Raw genomic sequence first — 20255 nt, 5'->3', positions numbered from 1 at the left:
AGGGAAGTTTGCAAGGGAACCTAACTGCAGGAAATTGACAAGGTCACAAACAGGCTGCAACTGAAGAAAACAGAGAAGGAAGTGACAAAGATTTGCTGTAATGGTCTATGTGTTCTCCATAGTCTATTATGGGGCATGGAATGGTAATAGACTAGAGAGAACGAAAATGAGTCATCAGATGATGAATAAAGCTGGCAGAGCTAAGAAGAGGAAGTCAAAACAGCTACTGGTGAGTGTGGTCCAGGGGTTGTAGAATATGCTGATGTCTGTGGACTCAGGGTCATGGTCTTTATTTTTTCATTACTGAGATACCTGGAATGTTAGATTCATTGTATTCTACATTTTAAATAAACTTGGGTGAAGGTAAGAAGGACAAAAATACGAAACATAGTATGATATAGCCAGGGTCCAGATCACAGTTTGCTTTATACTTAGGAGAGGCATGAACTCTTGTGTTTACATCTCCCATGGTTCTGTAGGATCAGGATAGGCAGAGAATGTAGAATGTCAGAATTTGCATTAATTGGTTACTACTAAAGCAAAAAATATCCACCCTTTTTTTTTTCTCCAAAAGCAGGTGAAATCGGTTTATTCGTACTATAGAACTGAGGGAAATCAGAATGTGAGAACCCAAGGATGACTTCAACATTCCCACTTATTTTAGCAATTTCTTCTACTAAAGGTCATTAGCTACTTAAGTCTTCTTGTGTTTATTTTATGTCCTTAAATTTTATAGAATAATATAAAAGAGCAATTGTGCCTTAATGCATTGTTCTTTCACATTTGCCTTCAGATTCCTTTCTGTTCCTTCTGTTTCACTCTACAAATACAGTGAGCAAAATCTTACAAGGCTCTGGGTGATTTAGGTAGAGAAGGATAGTCAGTGAATGGAGAAGGCTAAGAAATAGATTATTTGTAAGAAAAATAACAATTTATGGACAATGAGTCAGGCCCCTAGGGGAAGAAGGCAACAGAATGCTTCACTTCCCTGAGTTTCATCATGTATTACTTGATGGACATTTTATTGCCCCTGGGATGGTTGCTGAGGGCTACTGCCACACTAGCTAAGCATTGGACAAAATCCAGAGGACACTTTTGCTGATGCTTCAGTGCAGTGTACCACTCCACATTTTCTTCCAGCTACTCACACTTGTTAAAATGGCATGATATTTTTGTGCCTATTTCCCTTAGAAGCAAATGTTAGCACTGCATGTTAATCGATGGTCTTTTTACCCAAATATACAGTTAGTTCCCATCAGTGTTAAAGAGAAACAGTCATGGATCACTATTGAGGGGTCATCTCCATCCCGTTGTCTCAGTTGAGCAACAGAATCACAACCCGTACAGATTAGATTCATGACCCACCAAGGTCAGGACAGTGTTTGTAATTCTTAGTGTTTGTAATTGGATTATAAAAGCATGAACATATGGAAAAGACTCACAGCCAGGCAATATGCAGAGAGTGAGAGACCTTGGAATAATCAGTTTTAAATGGGATGCCTTCATCAAATTCCCTTCCCTTGGGCTTTCAGGGAAACAAGCTGAAGAGGAAGCAGAAAGAAGGTAAGACTCAGAGGGGATGAATGACACCCAGGAAACAAGGCTTCTTCTAAACACAACAGGATCTGTGCATATATAAACTGCAAGACTGAGGCAGCACAGAGAGAAACTTCATGGGTCTACATCAGATAGGATCCTAGAGCTAAGATAAATGGACACAAGCCCCATCCCTATTCCAGAAGCTAGCTCCAATTAATAACAACTAGTAAATGGAAATTTAATTTCCTCCAGGGGTATCTCGCTGGGAAAACAAACTACTCTTAAGGTTGAATTCATGTTCAGCATCTAGGCCAAAAGGGGGGAAAAAGGAAAGAAAAGAACCTATAAACCCAAATACAGAAGCCTTCAAATATAAAAGAAAGAAACAAGTAATTATATGGGATTGTATAAATGAGAAATCCAATTAAAATTAGAAATAACTATATAGAAAATACCTTAAATGTTAATACATATGATAGAAATAAGAATATTAAAAAATAAGTAAATGCAAGATAGCTCTGAACATGGCGAGAGAGGATGAAAACACTGTCCTCTGGAAAGTCCTGGAAAGAACCTTTTAAGAACCATTCTGATATCATCAGAACATGGAAAAGATTTTAGAGGGCAGTAACAGAAAACTACCAAGACAAATACACAATAAAAGCTTAGCTGTAACTGTAACATATTTAAAAATTCAAAACTAAAGAATTTTAAATTGCACTTATATAATAAAAGTTAAGTAAACTACAAGGAAATTTGACAAATCCTAGCTAAAAATATTCTCAATTATAGATGAGTTAAATAAATCATAAGTCAACAGAGAATCTCAATAGTATAATTGACAAACGTGGGCTATGAAAAAGACACATGAAAATTTACAGCTGCAATTTAGAAAATATATAATTTTCTGGGCAAAACCAAAATTGAATGGTGGATTCTCAAGAGATGTTCAAATGGCAAATAAACATATGAAAAAATGTTCAGCATATTTAATCATTAGAAAAACACATCGAAATGCATGGAGATTTTATTTGACTCCAGTCAGGATGGGCTCTCATAAAGAAAAGAAACAATAACCCAGCCTGGCAAGAATGTCAGGAATAAAAAGTTAATACATTATTGATAAGAAAGTAATTTAGACAAGACGCTCTAGAAATCAGCATGACATCCCCCCCCCAAAAAAAATTTATCAAATGCCATGTTATTTTTATACAGCTCTTGAATAGATAGTGAAAAGAATATAAGTCAAGCATGTTTGGGTGCAATATTTTTTGTTTATTTCATTTGGGTTCTTATACCTCTACCTCCCTTCAAACCCTTATTCCATCTTAATCTCTTCCCACCTCCCCACAACACTAGGTTGGAAAGAAAGAAGGTTAGAGGGGAAAGGGAATGTAGACCTCTTTTAACCACTTCCTGCTGGTTAGCAGCATTGAGTTTCTTGGGGCAAGTCCAATCTTCATCCACAAGATATCTCCAACTTCTTATCTCTTTGCTCATGAGCACTTGACAAACTGCAACAGCAAGGTGCAGCAGCAGCCGCCTCAGAGCTAGCTCTTCCATAGTTTTCCCATTTATATCCACTCCAGAGTCCCCAGAATTAAACTGTCTGCAGCTGGCAAGTCACCCCCATGCCCAAGCAAGAGACAATCATAGTTAATGGCTGTGGACAAACTGAAGCAGTGCCATATCCCACATGTGGAATTAAAAACAGAAACTTATACACGTAACATAACTGGGTTTTTAAAGAAACCAAAACTCATTACAGGTATGTGTATATCCATGTTTATTACTGCAATATCTATAATAATCATGTCGTGGAGTTGGGTTAGGTTCCCATGTATAGGTGAATAAATAATAGAGTGTAGTATACATACACAATGGAGTTTTATTCAGTCATAAAAATGAAATTATGTCATTTGAGTAAAAATGTAATGAAACAGAAGATCACTTTGAGAAAAGAAATAAACCAAACTATGAAAAATACAGTATATTTTGTTTCAGATGACAACTCTAGATTCAGAAAAATAGTCAAAAGAAACAAGGGAAGGTAGAACAGATAAAAGAAAGAATAATTCATATCTTCTCTCTCATACAGAACCTAGAGTAGATATATATCATGAAACCATAAAGGAAGCTTTGGAGAGAGAAAAAGACAAGCACCAGAAAGAAAGGGAGCAAGGATGAGGGAGGTTGAAAAGGTGAGAAATATCAGCAGGGTGCAAGAACACATCTGCATGAAAACATCATACTAAAACTCATTATGTGTAATGGATATAGACTAGCAAAAATAAACTTTTGGAGACTTGTTGGCTTAAGCTAGGCAATGAGAAGCTACCTCCATATGATAAGATAATCAGACCATGTAGGATAGATGTGACTTCAAGAAGAAAGAAGGTGGAAGAGCATCAGAACTCATATAGAAGTGGCAAGACAGCCAAAAACTGTAGGGAAACACAAGGGCAAAACAAAGACAAGGAGTAAAGAACAATTGCTTCAGAAATGGCTCTGCAGTTTGGAGGTACACAGAAGCATCATCCAAAGGGAAACTCACTAACTCTAGTGGAAAGAAACCAGCACTTTTAACAGAGGAAAAGGCTAACACGGTCCTTCTAAGTTTAGACCCCAACTGAAGTTTTTGATAAGATAGTGACTCCCTAGCCCCTTGAAAAGCTGAGTCCAGAGGAGACTCATTATGTCACTCCATGAATCTTGGCCAGGTACCATCTTGATGGGCAATATATTATTTACAGTTGTGGTCTCCCAGAGATCTAACAAAATATAACTCAGGGATGCGAGATCAAGTTACCACACCCCCATGGTATGAGATAGCTACAGGTGGCACTGGAGAGAGAAGTCCCATCAAATACAAGCACATTTAGAATTTCAAGCAGCCAGGATGCTTAGCCAGGAAGATATAGTGTTGGGAGCCTCACAGCCTTTAGTGGCTTAAACCACATGCAGTTATCTCAGGATAACTTTAAGGCCTTAATACAAGAAGGCTAAAGGCTCCAGTCCATATAACCACAGAGGTTAGGTATAGAGTAAGCGACTAGGTGATGACAGATGTGTCTTCCTAGGGAGATGACATAGAATAGAGAGTTATGGGTGGGTGGGGTGGGTTGTTGGAATGGGAGGATCATACTAAGAGAGGGAGGGAAGAGAGGAACACCAGGGGATACAGGAGAGACTGTGACAGCATGCAGACTCTACACTAATCTATGCCAAATAGGGTCCCATCACTGAGAGGATAAGTGGACACAGCGCCATCCCTAACCCAGAAACTATCTCCAACTGATGACAACTCCCAGATGAAAAATTAGTTTTCTCCAACAGAGTGTCCTTGTGTATACAAAACACTCTTAAAGGCAGGCACCCTGCCCAGCAGTAGATAGCCAACACAAAGGAACTCAGTGAAGTTTTTGGAGGTTGTTTGTCTCATAAGGCTTTTTTGTGAAAAGATTGACAAGATCAAAAGACCTAATCATCAAAGAAAATTAAGACAAAACTAGAGATTAAAGACGTTATTAATGTGTACTCATGAGATCCTAAGAACCATTAGGAAACGCTTGGAAAGTTATATTCTTTAAAAAAAATGGAAGGAAAATCAAGAAGAAATGTATAAATTCATTTTGGGAATTTATCAAATTTCAGACTCACTTCTAAGTACACTTCTAAATACTTAGTTAAAGAAATGACTACTCATAGAAATTTTAAAATCTTTCTAAATAATCAATAATAAAAGTGTTGTGAAAATCAAGAATATAGGAAAATAATCATACTTTGTTCTCAGAGGGAAACAAAAAGAATGTCAGACAGAAATTGGCTTGCTGGGGGCCTCATCATACATACTCCAGCTTCCAAAATATCAAGCTCTGATTGTGACTACTACAGAATAAAATGGATCATTACTCAGAAGGGAGCTTTCAAAGGGAAGTGTGGATATCCCTTTTGAGGAGAAAATTAGTTTTCATTTGAGAAAAGGATAATTTAGTGCATATCACTCTGGTTGCTAGTATTATTGTTCTGTTTTTAAATGCATGTGTTTATTATTTCATAATTGTGTGCACATATATAATGTAATTTGATCCTGTCCCATTGTTTTCTCTTTTTTCCTTCTCTCTCCTAGTAAACTCTTTTTTCTTCATAGTCAGCCTACTTGTCGTTTTCATGAGCATGAGTTGGGTTATTTACTTGAGCAATGGCAACTGACTCATAGCTATACCGATGTAAAATATGATTCTTTCTGTCCTGTCAATCATTATCTGCTGGGGAGGGTGGGGTCTTGTGAGCCCATCCCCTATGTACAGAAGGGCCCCATCTTGAGAAGATCTTGTGCAGGTAGCTACTGCTAGAGTAAGTTCATGAGTGCCACAGCCATGATGTGTCCAGAAGACAGCATCTAGCATTTCATAGCACTCCTTCCCATCCTATGACCCTTACCCTCTTTCCATCCCTCTTCTTTGATGTTCCCTGAGCTTGGAGGAGGTGGTATAGATTCCATCTAGGACTGAGCACTCAAAAATCACTTACTCTCAGCACTTGGGGATCAATGATATATCCCTGTATCCACCATCACCCACTACAGACAGAATCTTCACTGACCAAGGCTGACAGCAGTGCTAGTTTTAAGGGTGTAAACCTAAACATTGCAAGAAAATTTGACACTATATCCATTTAAAAGCTCTTGGTTTTGCTCAATGGTTCAGATGTAGGAAGAGGTCTTAAATGGAGTTGAGTAGACAAATAGTTACTGAGTTGACTCAGTCATCTGCCATTTGAACTCACAGTTAATTTACCTGTCTGATTTCCTTTCTTCCTTCCTTCCTCCCTTTGTTCCTCCTTCCCTCCCTCCCTCCTTCCCTCCTTCCCTCCCTCCCTCCTTCCCTCCTTCCCTCCATCCCTTCTTTCCTCCCTCCCTCCCTCCCTCCTTCCCTTCCATCCTTCCTTCCTTTTTTGTTTTGTTTTGCTTTGTTTTTGTTTTGCTTTGCTTTATTTTGTTTTGCTTTGTTTTGTTTCATTTTTGAGACAGGGTTTCTTTCTCTGTGAAACAGCCCTATGTGTCCTAGAACTTGCTCTGTAGACCAGGTTGGCCTGGAACTCACAGAGATCTACCTGCCTCTGTCTCTTGAGTGCTGGCTCTGTCTGGTTTTCTAAAGATGAGGAAGCTAAAGGTTCTGTTTTGTAGGGTCCCTTACACTTGAGAAGCAAGCTAGTGATCTTCACTCTGTGACTATGAAGGAACTGGGCTGGTCATTAGAAAATGAAGACATACAATATATGCATGAGAAAGAAACTGATTCTATTTCAGCAGTTGTAATGTTTGGTTTATGTGTTGATTTGGCGAGGCTTTGGTGCCAAGATATTTGCTCAAACACCAGTCTACATGGTGCTATGAAGCTATATCTCAGATGTGATTAACATGTGGTTTTTGTAAAGTTTGAGTAATGTAGATTACTCTTTTCTTAAAATAAATAGACCTTAGCCATCAGTGAAGGCCTAGGGGCAAAGATTGAGGTTCACTGAAGAATTAATTATTTGCAAAAACACACCAAAATCAAGCTGGTGACAGACATTAGACTTGTCAGTATCCAGAATACTGTCTTCATGAGCTGATTTCTTAAAATCAATGTCTTGGTACATTATGATAGATGGGTGGATGGACAGACAGACGAGCAGGCAGGCAGGCAGACAGGCAGGATTAGATAGATAACAAATAGGTAGGTTGTGAAAGAAAGATTCTCTAAAGAACACTACCTCAGCATTTTTACTAGAGCTTTTGGTGTCTAATCTGCATCAAAGGTGCCAAACAGGAAAAATAAAAAGAAAATGGATGTGGTGTATCTTTTTGAAGAGCCCAAGACTTTTATAAGCAGTATTTTTTCTGGCTTCATGGTAGCTGCATAGGTATTCTTACATGAATACTGTGGAAATAGTGTTGGTCTCACACTTGTCAGTCAGTGTGGATTCCATTACAAGAACATTCTGAACCAGATTTCAGGAAACATTTTGTTTGTACTTCTGGGCCACATCATTCATACCAGCCAGTTATGTGACCTAGAAGCATTAACAAAAAGTTTCTTGAAATTTGGTTCAGAATGCTTTTGTATTATAAACTGTAACTTTATTAACATAACTATTCGATCTAAAATATTAGAATGATGTTCTATAATATAGGAAATGTTAAAATCATAGCTATACATGGTAACACCCCACAGAACTTGAAAGCCTAATTCAGGAGACCTGGTGCAAGTTTGAGGGCTACCTGGGATACATAGGATTTGATGCCAGTCTAGGTTACATAGTGACAGTGCCTCCAAAGGGAAAATCTTTCTAAACTTCCTCATAATCTCCCATTTACTCTTCCAGTCTAGTCTCCTAAGCATCTTCAGGTAGTCATTTCATTTCAGTCACATCTTATACTCACCAGAGAATTTTATGGAGTCATTGCTATCCTCATCCACACAAGGACTTGGCCTCAACTTAACTATATTGCTTATGCTACTCAGCTGTACAGAAATCCATGAAAGACTGGATTTAATCAGCTAGGCCCGATGGTTTATGCCTACAATCACAGTAGTTAGAAGACAGAGAAAGGCAAAGCAGAAGTTTAAGGTAATCTTCAGCCACATAGAAGTTTGAGGCCACCCTGAACTACATGAGACTGTATCTCAAAAAAGCAGAAAAATATAAACAAATACATTTACTAAATGTCGTCATGTATTGGACACCTTACTTTTCTTCTCTAATGATTTCTGATTAGTGACTAAGATTTGATTATTGAATAATCATATTTGATGATTTATTTATTTTTCTGTGTATGGCTATTTTGCCTGCATGTATATATGTCTGTGTATGACTTGCATGCCTGGCACCCACAGAGGCCAAGAGAAGAAGTTGGACCCTCTGAAACTACAAATGGTTGTGAGCCATCATCTGGATGACGGGACTTGAACTTAGGTCCTCTGGAAGAGCAACCATGCCCTTAATGACTGTTCTATCTCTCCAGGACCAAGTCAAGTGTGGTGCTTTAAATGACAATGGTTCTCACAGGCTTAGCATATTTTAATGTTTGCTTCCCAGTTACTGAACTGTTTATGGAAGGATTTAGGAGGTATAGCCTCAATGGAAAAGGTATCTCACTTCAGGTGGGCAATGAGGTTTTAAAAGCACACACTAGGCCCAGTCTGGCTCTCTCTCTCTCTCTCTCTCTCTCTCTCTCTCTCTCTCTCTCTCTCTCTCTCTGTGTGTGTGTGTGTGTGTGTCTCTCTCTGTCTCTCTCTCTCCCTCCCTCCCTCCCATCCTCTGTCTCCTTCTTCCTCCCTCTCTCCCTCCCTCCATCCTTCCCTCCCTCCCTCCCTCCTGCTTGTGGATGTAAGCTCTCAACTATTGCTCAGTGCCATGCCTGCTTACTTCCATATCTGTCACTATGCTTCCCTCCATAGTGATCATGGACTGACCCTCTGAAACTATAAGCAAACTCCAATTAAATGTTCTCTTTCATAAGTTGCCTTGGTCATGGTATCTCTTTACAGCAATAAATCTGAACTCAAACAAACCTCCATTACATACTAAGTCTTAAAGATCTTAGAAAAGCTACTTTCTTACCCTCTGCAAAATTTGCTTTCCTTGTGTAGTTTGAAATATAGTTCATCTGTGGCTCTGTTAAGACAATGTTGCTAGAATTAGATATTTAAAATAGCTACCAGAGCAGCTGCTACCTCAGAAGCCCTAAATAATTGTTATCCATATAAATTATTATTGGAGGAATTGGTAAAGATTAGTACCTGTGAGGACAGATTTTTATAGCTCATTGATGTATTCTTAAAGTGTGTGTGCGCATTAATTTGTATATGAAATTATATCTACCCTTTAATTATGTGTAAAAACAAAATTTTATAGTGGGTATAATTGCTCATGATTAATGATCTCAATCATCTGCTGCTTTAATTATCACTCACCTGAGGACAGAGACAAGCGTGTCCTTGATTCTTATTCTTTATATTAGGTGATTACTCTTTTGCTCCCCTTACTAATAAATCCACCTCCAATAGTTCAGCATCACCCTCCAAAAATAGACACCAAAATACTACTGCTTATCCATAAGAGAAAAGGCATGCAGAAAGGATAAAGATGGATGGGCCTTGATCAACAGAGGTTAGTCTTGTATACAATGTGTTTAGGGCAATGAGCCAGACAATCTCTCATCCTATTGTATTTGTTTTGTTTTTATTCATTTATTTTGCTTGTTCTGGCACAGGGGAGTCACAGCACACATGTGGGGGGTCAGAGAACAAATTGCAGGAGCCAGTTCTTTCTTTAAACTCTGTGGATCTCAGTGAACCAACTCAGGTCATCAGACTTGGAAGTATGTGCCTTTCCCCACAGAGCCCTCTCTTTGGGCTTCATCGTTCTGCTGAGGTGATCCAGGCACAGCCCTCTCTAAATATAAATATAGACAAATTATGATAATGCCTTTTAGCCATTTGATTTATTCATAAAAGTTAGGGCAAGATTGTCTTAGTTTCCTCACTGACTTAAAGCACCCTCACAGAGCCAGGTAGTGTTAAGAGTGCACAGAAAAGTAACTGTGTCATGAAACATAAATACATCCTTTCCCTTCCCTCAAAGAAGCAGATATGTACAATGGATTTCTCCAGAGGGTTTTTATAAATAATAAAAAACAAATTAAAAGCAAATTAAAAGCAACTGGGAATCAAGGAACCAGTGCATCATCACTCATTTTTGTTCTTAGCCATCAAAAAACATTGGTCTGCTACACAGATGGCTCAACAGTTAAGAGGACTTGCAGCTCTTGCAGGGGATCTAGGTTAATTCCCAGCAGCCTCATCAGGGGATTACAAGCATGTGTAACTCAAGATCCAGAGGATCTGACCCATTCTTCCTGCCTTCCGATGTCCTGCTCAACACGACATGCACATACACAAATATATAGGACACTAATCTCTATGTCCTAAAATCTTTGATTGACACACTGTGCCCTTCTATCTTTTTATGTTAGCTCTCATCCAGCTATAATTCACTGTTAAGACATACTCTCCATTGGGAGGGATGAGGACATATGATATATTTGATATGTCTTTTAAAACATGCAAAAATAGAGAAACCCTTCTATTTACTATGTAGTAAACAGAAATAGTTGTAATTACATATGTTAAATTCAACAAATCATTTAATAACCTCATTAGACACCATTTTATAGGTGGCATAACTCATATTCAGGGGTAGGAAATAATTTCCTCCAATTTGCATATGCAATACATATATATATATATATATATATATATATATATATATATATATCATGGCCTTGCCTTCAAACTAAATAGAGCTGGTTATAAAATCTCAAGCTCAGTCTGCTCCCTAGCTGTCTTTAGTAAATATACTGTTTTGCACCACCGATCCTTCTAAACACAAAATCAGGCTCTGAGATGATTAAAGTGTAAAGTGATTAAAAGTATATAAAAGCATGTCTGAGGGTCAGCAAGATAGCTTGACACCAAGTCTTATGACCAGAGTCAATTCCTAAAAGTAACACTTTCCACAAGTTGTCCTCTGACCTCCTCTTGCATGTTGTGTCACACAAGAACAACCACAAAAATACCCTTATAGGTAAATATATATAATGTATCCCTGATTTAAAAAATTAAGCTTTATGTGTCTAAATACCATCTATGGGCTGTTCTTGGTTATCAGCTTCACTATATCCAGAATTAACTAGAACCCAAGCAGCTGGGTATACATACCTGTGAAGGTTTTTTTTTTAATTAAATCATTTGAAATTAGAAGATCCACATTTAATTAAGACCATTTGAGGTAGGATGATCCACCATCAATCTGGGCCACACCTTCTGGTGGCTGCCTATATAAAGAACATGGAAATAAAAAGCTCTTGCTCTTTGCCTACTGTGGATCTGGCTTTGCTTCTGCTTTTGAGATAATCAGTCACCAGTGAGAGCCAGAATGAAGGGAACAAAGTTTGTCTGGGTGGATGAATTGAAATCCAGCGTTGCAGAATGGGGGATGGGGAGCACTTCTCCAAGATGGTTTTTATTGGTACAGCTCTTCTTTATGTGGGAAAGGAAAACAGCTCTTCTAGATGATAGTCAATGAAATAGCTCTCGTAGCTTATGATGCGCCATAAAACAGTGGCTCTCTTTATTGGGAAATGGTTTTCAAGGCGAGTGTACATTATTGGCTGGGGCTGAGGGGCTGAGAATGCTTTGTTTGCATAAAGAGGGATACCAGTGCTTAAACCTATAATTTGTCCAATGGTACCAGGACATGCAGGCTGAGAATAGGGAGGGAACATTCCTTACTCAAGATGAGATTTTCAGAGTTTGGATACTTCTCGATCTCGCTCTTGTTCTAGGCCCATTCCCCAGTTGCACTTGGCCTACGTCACTCCGTTTTTGTTTTATAAAGGGGAGGTGTAATCATAGTTCATAGCCTCTATATTGGGAACGATTTTATATTGAACCAGAACACAATTGGCAGTGAGATTTGCAAAGCTATTCATCTGAGTCATCTGCCGTTTTCGAAATTGGATGAGGTAGGGTGCCAGGAGGAGTATGGCTCCGATGGCCAGTACAGCGCCAAGAAGGGGGAGAAGCCAAGGTACGAGAGAATTTGCGTACCACGGGTTAGGGGTTGGGCATTTAGCGTGCTCAGAGATCTCGCTGTAGATCTTTGAGCATATATCTATATCCTGTTTCACCAGCCCAGACTCACAGACATAAAAACAACATTCCTCCCTTAACACAATGCAAATCCCTCCCTGTTTGGCAGTCATTAAGTCCAGAGCTCCTCAGGTACTGGAGGACAACCCCTGCTAGGGATGTGATCTGTCACTGGGGAGCCTTAAGAGTGTCAGCAATAGAAGCCATCACTTGCTTGTGGTGGATGCCATTGGCTAACCTACAGCAGAGGGTTGGAGATGTGGCCTCTTTTTCTGTTCCCTACTAGCTGTGAAGCCAGGTAGTTTCCTCAGTCTCCTAGAGATAAACCGGGGGAACCTGGAAAAAGGAGTTTACTGCAGGAACTGGTAATGTCACACAAGAGAAGGGAGGGGGTATTAGTTCATATTGGCTTGGAGACAGTGATGTTACAGGAAAATGTAGGGTGGGATCTTGAAGAGGGTCCTATAAGGCAAAGGGGAGAGGTAGACTGAGGAGAGGAATGCTTTGTAACTTTTGTGTGGGTAGGGCTCCATGAGATTGATGAAGTGAGATGCTAATGGGAACAGCTGCCAATAGCAGCTGGGGGAAGAAAGTACAGAAGCATGGAGAGGAGTTGGGGTGGGTGGTTAAGGGAAGGAGGCCAGCTGTATATTGGAAGTATTGCAGTCAAAAGAGGGTGGCTTAGACCTCCTTCTGAGTTTGATTTTGCTATCAAAGAATGTTAACATGGGTAAGAACCAATGTGGAGACAGGGACAAGCTGGCAAGGGACATATAAGTCAGCTACAGAGTATTTAGCAAATCCACTAGGGTAGAGTTTATTGGGGACTCCCATTTGTCCCAGGGATTGCTGATGGAAAGCTGAAAATGAGTTTTAAGGTTGGCAAACAGGGTACTGCATCACATGGCAAAACAAGAAAGTAGAAAAAGTTAACGCATACATTTCTAGCTATAGACCTGAGTATGAAATTTTCTTTCTAAAACAGGGAGAGACAGAGAGAGAGACAGAGAGAGACAGAGGGGAGCAAGGAAGGGAGGGAAGGAGGGAGGGAGAGAGAGAGGGAGAGAGAGAGAGAGAGAGAGAGAGAGAGAGAGAGAGAGAGAGAGAGAGACACCCTGGGGGAAGTCAATGATTAGTTTCATAGGTTAGATGAAGAAGAAAGGCTAAGGCTGATTGAGCAGCTGGACTCTGGGTTATTAGCTCTAAGTAGGGAAGAAGGAAGCTGTGTCTGATGGGAAAACTGAGCAAAGCCTAAACACTGAAGTTCCAACATTGTTTTGGAGAAAAAGCATTCAGTCAAGAGCAACTAGATGCCTGAGACTATAGATATTATCAAACCCTAGATATGCTATTTTATACGTACACACACACAATTATGAAAATATCCATTTATAAATTAAGCACAATAACAACTTAAGAACTAGGAATAATTATAGACATGTCCTACAATAACAGCTATGAACCACAGTCTTTCTCAAAATGTCTTCTTCTGAAATCACCCTTCTGGCAGGAGCCATCACAGGTCAAGCTAATAACTAGCAGGTGATCTTCCTGAGACAACCTCCTTAAATTAACATCTACAGTGGAACTCTGATAGGCAAGGCCAGGAGAAAATCATTTTAGGAGAGATTCCTGCTATTAATATGCTTTTCCTGTTATTATTAAACAAATATAACAATCACTAGGTATTAGCCCACCCTTTCGAACAGATATCTTCAAATCTACAAAGACACACTGTCTTGTAATGATGCTAAAATAGATCACTTCTTAATTCTTTATGATGATCTTATAAGAATCCTAGAATTATATCAGTATTTATTAAGCTCTTTTATACTGGGACCACTATTAGGTCTCTTCTGATAGTCAAAACTACAATGAGAACTCTGCCAGTCTCCCATTGTGTCACCAACTAATTGCTTCTAGATAATGACCAGACTTTCTCCTACTCAGAGCACATTCCAAGAGATTGTAAAACTATTAACCAAAGGTCATAAAAAGGGAACTAACGATTTATTATAGGTGGTAGGACAGAAAATAAAATACTGACTGGGGTTATCTATACAAAACTTCACTAATAACTTAGTTATGGTTTTTAACTTTCAATGAACCTGTGAAGCTGTGACAGGAGATGAATGTTTAGCCAGATAATTACTCCTAGTGGATATGGTTGTAAAAATCCACTGATGTACACTTCTTATTCGATTAATAATTTGAATTTGTGAAAACTTGTGATCATGTATTCTGGAAGATGTATAAGTGCTGAGGACAGAGAAGGGTCAGAACTGAGCTGAGGAGAACATTTTTGAACAAACACTTCTTGGACAAAGAGGAGAAGAATTTTCCCTTAGTCCCCTTTTCATTCATTCTATTTCCCCCCTTTTCCTTAGATAGCTTCTATAGGAAACCTTTTACAACTTAGTAATAAAGGCTACAATCACTTTTCAACGTGTTCCTTTTTCTCCTGAGACTTCTACTAGCAGGCTGAGATAGAACAAAGGCCATGTTACTTAATCCCCTTCCCACCTCCCCCTGTTAGGCTACAGGTATCAATCACCCGAGTCAGCAGCTTTTTACCCTCAGAAAGAGCAAGAACAACGTTTATTTGGTTTTTGTTTTGTTTTGTTTTTTGGTTTTTTTTTTTTTTTTGGTTTGGTTTGGTTTGGTTTTTGGCGTTTTATTTTGTTGTTGTTGGTTTGGTTTGGTTTGGTTTGGTTTGGTTTGGTTTGGTTTGGTTTGGTTTGGTTTTTTGAGACAGAGTTTCTCTGTGTATTCCTGGCTGTCGTGGAACTCACTCTGTAGACCAGGCTGGCCTCGAACTCAGAAATCTGCCTGCCTCTGCCTCTGCCTCCCAAGTGCTGGGATCAAAGGCGTGCACCACCACTGCCTGGCTGAGCAAGAAAGTTTTAAGGACTTTTTAAAAGTTATCATCAGCCTTTCAGTATAATTAAAGAGCTGGAACCAGAGCCCTACTCTGTGTCTCCTCTCACCCTGCTCCAGGATGGGAGGCTCCTGACACTCTTCTTAGCCTGATGTGATATGGCCCAAGATGAAATAAAATAAGGCTATTGGGGCTAGAGAGATGGTTCAGTAGTTAAAAGCACAGCCTGCTCTTCCAGAGGTCCTGAGTTCAATTCCCAATAACCGAATGGTGGCTCACAACCATATGTAATGAGATCTGATGCCTTCTTCTAGTGTGGCTGGAGACAGCAACGGTGTATTCACATACATAAAATAAATAATCTCTTTTTAAAAAATAAGGCTATTGAGGAAGGCATTACGATATAGTATGATGAAGGTATTTAATGGTCACCTGAACATGCCTAAATACCAGAGGACAGTAAATATGGTGCATTGACACTAGATGAAAGAGTGTGTGTGTGTGTGTGTGTGTGTCTGTGTCTGTGTGTCTGTGTGTGTGCACATGCATGTGTGTGCATGTACATGTGTGCAAGCATGAGTGTGTATGTGTGTAAAGGAAATTCAGAGAGTTCTACAAAGAAAAATCAAATAATTTTGGCTTATGCCCAGCTTCTGACTATTTTTGAAAGACTTCAGGGAAACTGACTATCTTAAGAAAAGTAGATTTCTTTTTGGAGAGTTCTAAGTATTATTGTTATAATAGGAAGACCTTTCTAGAAACTCTAAGGCTAGTAAGGATTACTTATATATATTCTAGGTCCCGGCCTGATTAGTTTCCTTTATCATCACACAGTAGCTTTTACTTGGAACATGATGACTTCAGAGATGGTTCATGAGTTAACATTAACACTGACATCATCCGTTCATAAGGAAGGGCTGGTTCAGAGGCTGCACATCATGTTAAAGGCACCCAGGTCCTTTCCAGTAGCCTTTATTAGTGATCTTCATGGCAGGGGGACATAATGTCTCTCTAGCTCCTCTACCCTCCCCTCCTACTAAGGTTCATAGCTCCTGCACTTCAGATTTAATGATCCATTCAGTCTTTAATTAATTTACCTACTAATTTTAGCTAATGCTTTCTTTGAACATATGATGGGACAATGCTACATGCAATTCTGACAGTAAAATAGTTAACAAGATATAGTAACCAAACTCAATTAGTAATTAGAAAGAGGAATAGATAACCAGAGAACAGCAAATATGGACTGTTAATACTATGTGAAAGGGGTGTTTAGTTTCATTTATTTATTTACTTACATATTTATTTATTTATTTGGGGTGTGTGTGTGTGTGTGTGTGTGTGTGTATTCACATCACAATGTTCCTGTGGAAGTCAGAGGATAACCTGCTGAGTCAGTTCTCTTCTTTGACCCTGAGAGACCCAGAGATCAACAAAGATCATTAGGTATCTCAGCAAATGCCCTTACTGTCTGAGTCATCTTGCCAACTCCAAACAATATTTTGAAAATAATAACTGAAGGGGCTTTATGCTTGAATACAAGGGCCTACATAAGCAAACCAAACCTAAATATAAACTAAGAAAACTTACACGTGGCCAATCAGAAGACACCAGCTAAGTCCAATTAGAAACTTTCTACTCTAACCAAACAAATACAATGTCTTTGTATTGGCTGTGCAAAAACATTATACAAGTTTTCTCCCTGCCCTACATCCAGCTCCCTCTACAGCAGTTCTAATCTGGTGCTGCCTACCTCACATACCATTGTCTAGTCAAATAAGCTAGTTACAATGTTGGTGTATTTTTAGGCTGGCAAGATGGCGCAGCAGGTAAGGGTGCTTGCAGCACGATCCTAACAACCTGAGTTTAATTCCTAGAACCACTTAAATGAGGAAAAGGAGCACTGACCACACAAGGTTGTCTTAAGACTTCATGTGTGCTATGTCATGTGCATCCACACATATGCACACATGCACATGTACGTGAGCACACACACACCATGAAAACACAGATGATAACAATAACTAAACATTTTAAAACACATTTAAAATAATTGAACGCACCCGATTAATCAAATTCAACAAAGGTTTTTTAACAAGGTCTAGCTAGGCCAACGAAGAAAGAATTCATCTCATACCATAAGAAGAATAAAGAGTGGCCTGCATTTCCTTTGTACAAATATGAAGCTGAGGGTAACTATGATCGGATTTTCACATAAAACAAGTCTGTCTGTCGATGTAGAAGAGGCCCTAAGAAGTCACCACCAAGGAACGCAATAACCTGGTGCCAATCACTGCCAACATGATGAGAAAGAAAATGGGAGTTTTAGCAGGAATCCGCTCAACAGAATAGGCTCTTTGATATGCTGATCTGGTCACTGAGAAAGCATCTAGCATCTCACTGCCCTGGCAGATGCTGACACTCACCTCTCCACAGAAAGTACTTCATGTTGGACCTCTCCCAGGCAGGGAATGCAGAAGAAATGAGGAAACCAGGACACTCAAGTGGCAATTCAGTTGTGCGTCACTGTCTGAACTGCAAGGTCATATTCTGGAAAAATGATACCTCCTGGCAAACACACATGGAGGGTCAATACAGCAGGCTCATAAACCCACATCAGTGGGAGCTGCCTCCCAAGCTCAGACACCTGTGCTGTGGCAAGCATCATGCATACCGAATCAGTTCTCTGTGAAGGCAGAGGAAGTAGGGATCTTGAATGTGGATCCAAATACCAGAAAGGGGGCCTTTTTAATTTCTTTTCTCTTTTGTTTTGTTTTTCTTTACTCGGGAAACAACACCATATCCTGACAGCTGTGCACTACAATGGAGAAGGAAGAAGCAGGGCTTGAAAATAGAGAATTTCTACATTTGTATCGCTGACACAATCCCAAAAGGAATGCTGCATGCATTAGGGCAGTTCAGCTTATTATACAGTTCTCACATGCATATCCTCTCTCTCTTCATTTGTTTCCACTGATAAATATAGAGGTGAAAGTGGAGGGGGAGGAGGAAGAAGATGAGGTAGTTGGTGGTGATAGTGGTGGAGAATGGAGGATAAGAAGATGGTGGAGGAGGCAGAGGAGGCAGAGGAGGAGGTAAAGGTAGAGTACTGGTGGTGAGGAGAAAATGGTAGATCTCTAGTGGTGGTGAAGGAGCTGGTGTGGCCAGGGCTGTGTGCATGAGGAAAGGTACCATGTGTCCCACTGTCTGATCATCTGTGGGAACTATACATATTGGTTTACAGACAATTCCTCATAAGAGGGACCTAGCAACAGCTTGCAACATTACCTGCTGCAATTACCTGCCAGGTGCAAGCCAGTATATAGAGAGGATTGCACGTTACCCCAGTCCTCTTCTCTTCTCTTCTCTTCTCTTCTCTTCTCTTCTCTTCTCTCCTCTCCTCTCCTCTCCTCTCCTCTCCTCTCCTCTCCTCTCCTCTCCTCTCCTCTCCTCTCCTCTCCTTCCCTTTCCTCTGTCCCTCCCTCCTTCCCCTCCCTTCCCATCTCTCTCTGTCTGTCTCTGTCTTTCTCTCTCTCTCTCTCTCTCTCTCTCTCTCTCTCTCTCTCTCTCTCTCTCTCCACATCTTCTCAGCTGGCCCCTCTCTCCCTTTCTGTCCTTTCCTGCCCCCTTCTCTGCCTCTACCCACTTCTGCAAGTCACCACTGCCCTTTCTTCCCCCACAATAAACCTCCCTTATTCTAGGTCTGTCCCATAGTGTGATTTCTCAGGGGGGGACACCTTGGCATGGGCCTGCCAGGTAGCCCCTTGCTAAAGTCGCTGCATTGTTTCATAACAATGCCTGCATCTCATAGACATTGTAGTAGAGTGGAAAGAAGGCAGTTGTGGAAGTGCTTTGAAGCTTGATTCTCTGGTTGTGGCATTTCATCTTCTGAAGCACCAGTCAGTGACTGTGGCTTCCACTCCCTCCAGTGTAAATTTGGAGCAAACAGCCTTGTGAGGTAAAGATAGAGCTAAATGAAAGAATAGATGGGAGGGCACATAAGAAGAAACCACTTTAAATGACAGAAACCATTTATCTTTATTTTCAAAATGCAATTTCTGTGCTCCCATAGCTCAGGGTTTCCACGGACTAACCAATCAGCTCCTTTCACACCATCAGATGTTCTCTGGTCTACTCACACACCCAAGTCCCCCATTCTGGATAATCAATGTACCTGTGACACATTACCTGTCATCTGCTCTTCGGCTCTTGCTGTTCTGTTTGTTCTCAACTGTCATCCAGTAAATCAACCCATTCCTTAAGTAGCAACTGAAGTCTCCTTTCTCCATGACTCTACTGATGAATTAATTTATCGCTGATGTTTCAGTTCTCCTGTGGTGCTAAACAGCTGATAGCAAACTTTAGACTTCGGAGAGATTTTTGTTTGTTTCTATCCGGCAACACAGTGAGATTCCAGAGTTGAGCCCTTGTCTTGCCTGTTTATAAATCCCTAACATCTGGTACCAAGTCCACAGCCCTGTGAAGACTGAACGACAAGGTAATGTTGAATCACTTTTTAAAGGTTAAGCCTTACAAGGTAGATTTCCATATCAATGTTTAGTTCTCTCCTTTGTAAAGTTTAGCCATAAATAATACACTTTCCTATCTATGCAACATTTCTATTTCCTTAGAACAAATAGAATGGAACTATACCCAGACACATTCTACAAATTATTTGTTAACACTATAGCATTCTGTCCATTAAAGATTTAGTGAAATATTATTTTGCTAGATCAACTATTAACCTAGAACAGCATAAGTATATAAGCAATCACACACTGTCGCTGTATAGTCTTCCTATGGTGCAAATGTAAGTCTGTTCTTGTATTGTAATGCTCTTACAAGTGCAACATCACAGGCGTGTGCTACCATGCCCATCCTGACCTTAACTATTTATTTATTTATTTATTTACTTATTTGCTTATTTGTTTATTTATTTATTTATTTTGGCTTTTTAAGAGAAGAAACTGATCTTGAACTTCTGATCCACCCACCTCAGCCTCCTGAGTGCTGAGTTTATACACCTACAGCAGTACACTGAGCTCTGAACTTGATTAACATATAGCAGATGACCAGCATTGCATGCAGTTGTTTTAAGTATTAAAATACAAGGTGTGGACTAAGCTAATTATCCTGAA

Source organism: Arvicanthis niloticus, chromosome 4 (assembly GCF_011762505.2).
Source record: "Arvicanthis niloticus isolate mArvNil1 chromosome 4, mArvNil1.pat.X, whole genome shotgun sequence".
In the NCBI taxonomy this organism is placed as follows: Eukaryota; Metazoa; Chordata; class Mammalia; order Rodentia; family Muridae; genus Arvicanthis; species Arvicanthis niloticus.
Note: the sequence above shows the minus strand (reverse complement) of the source record.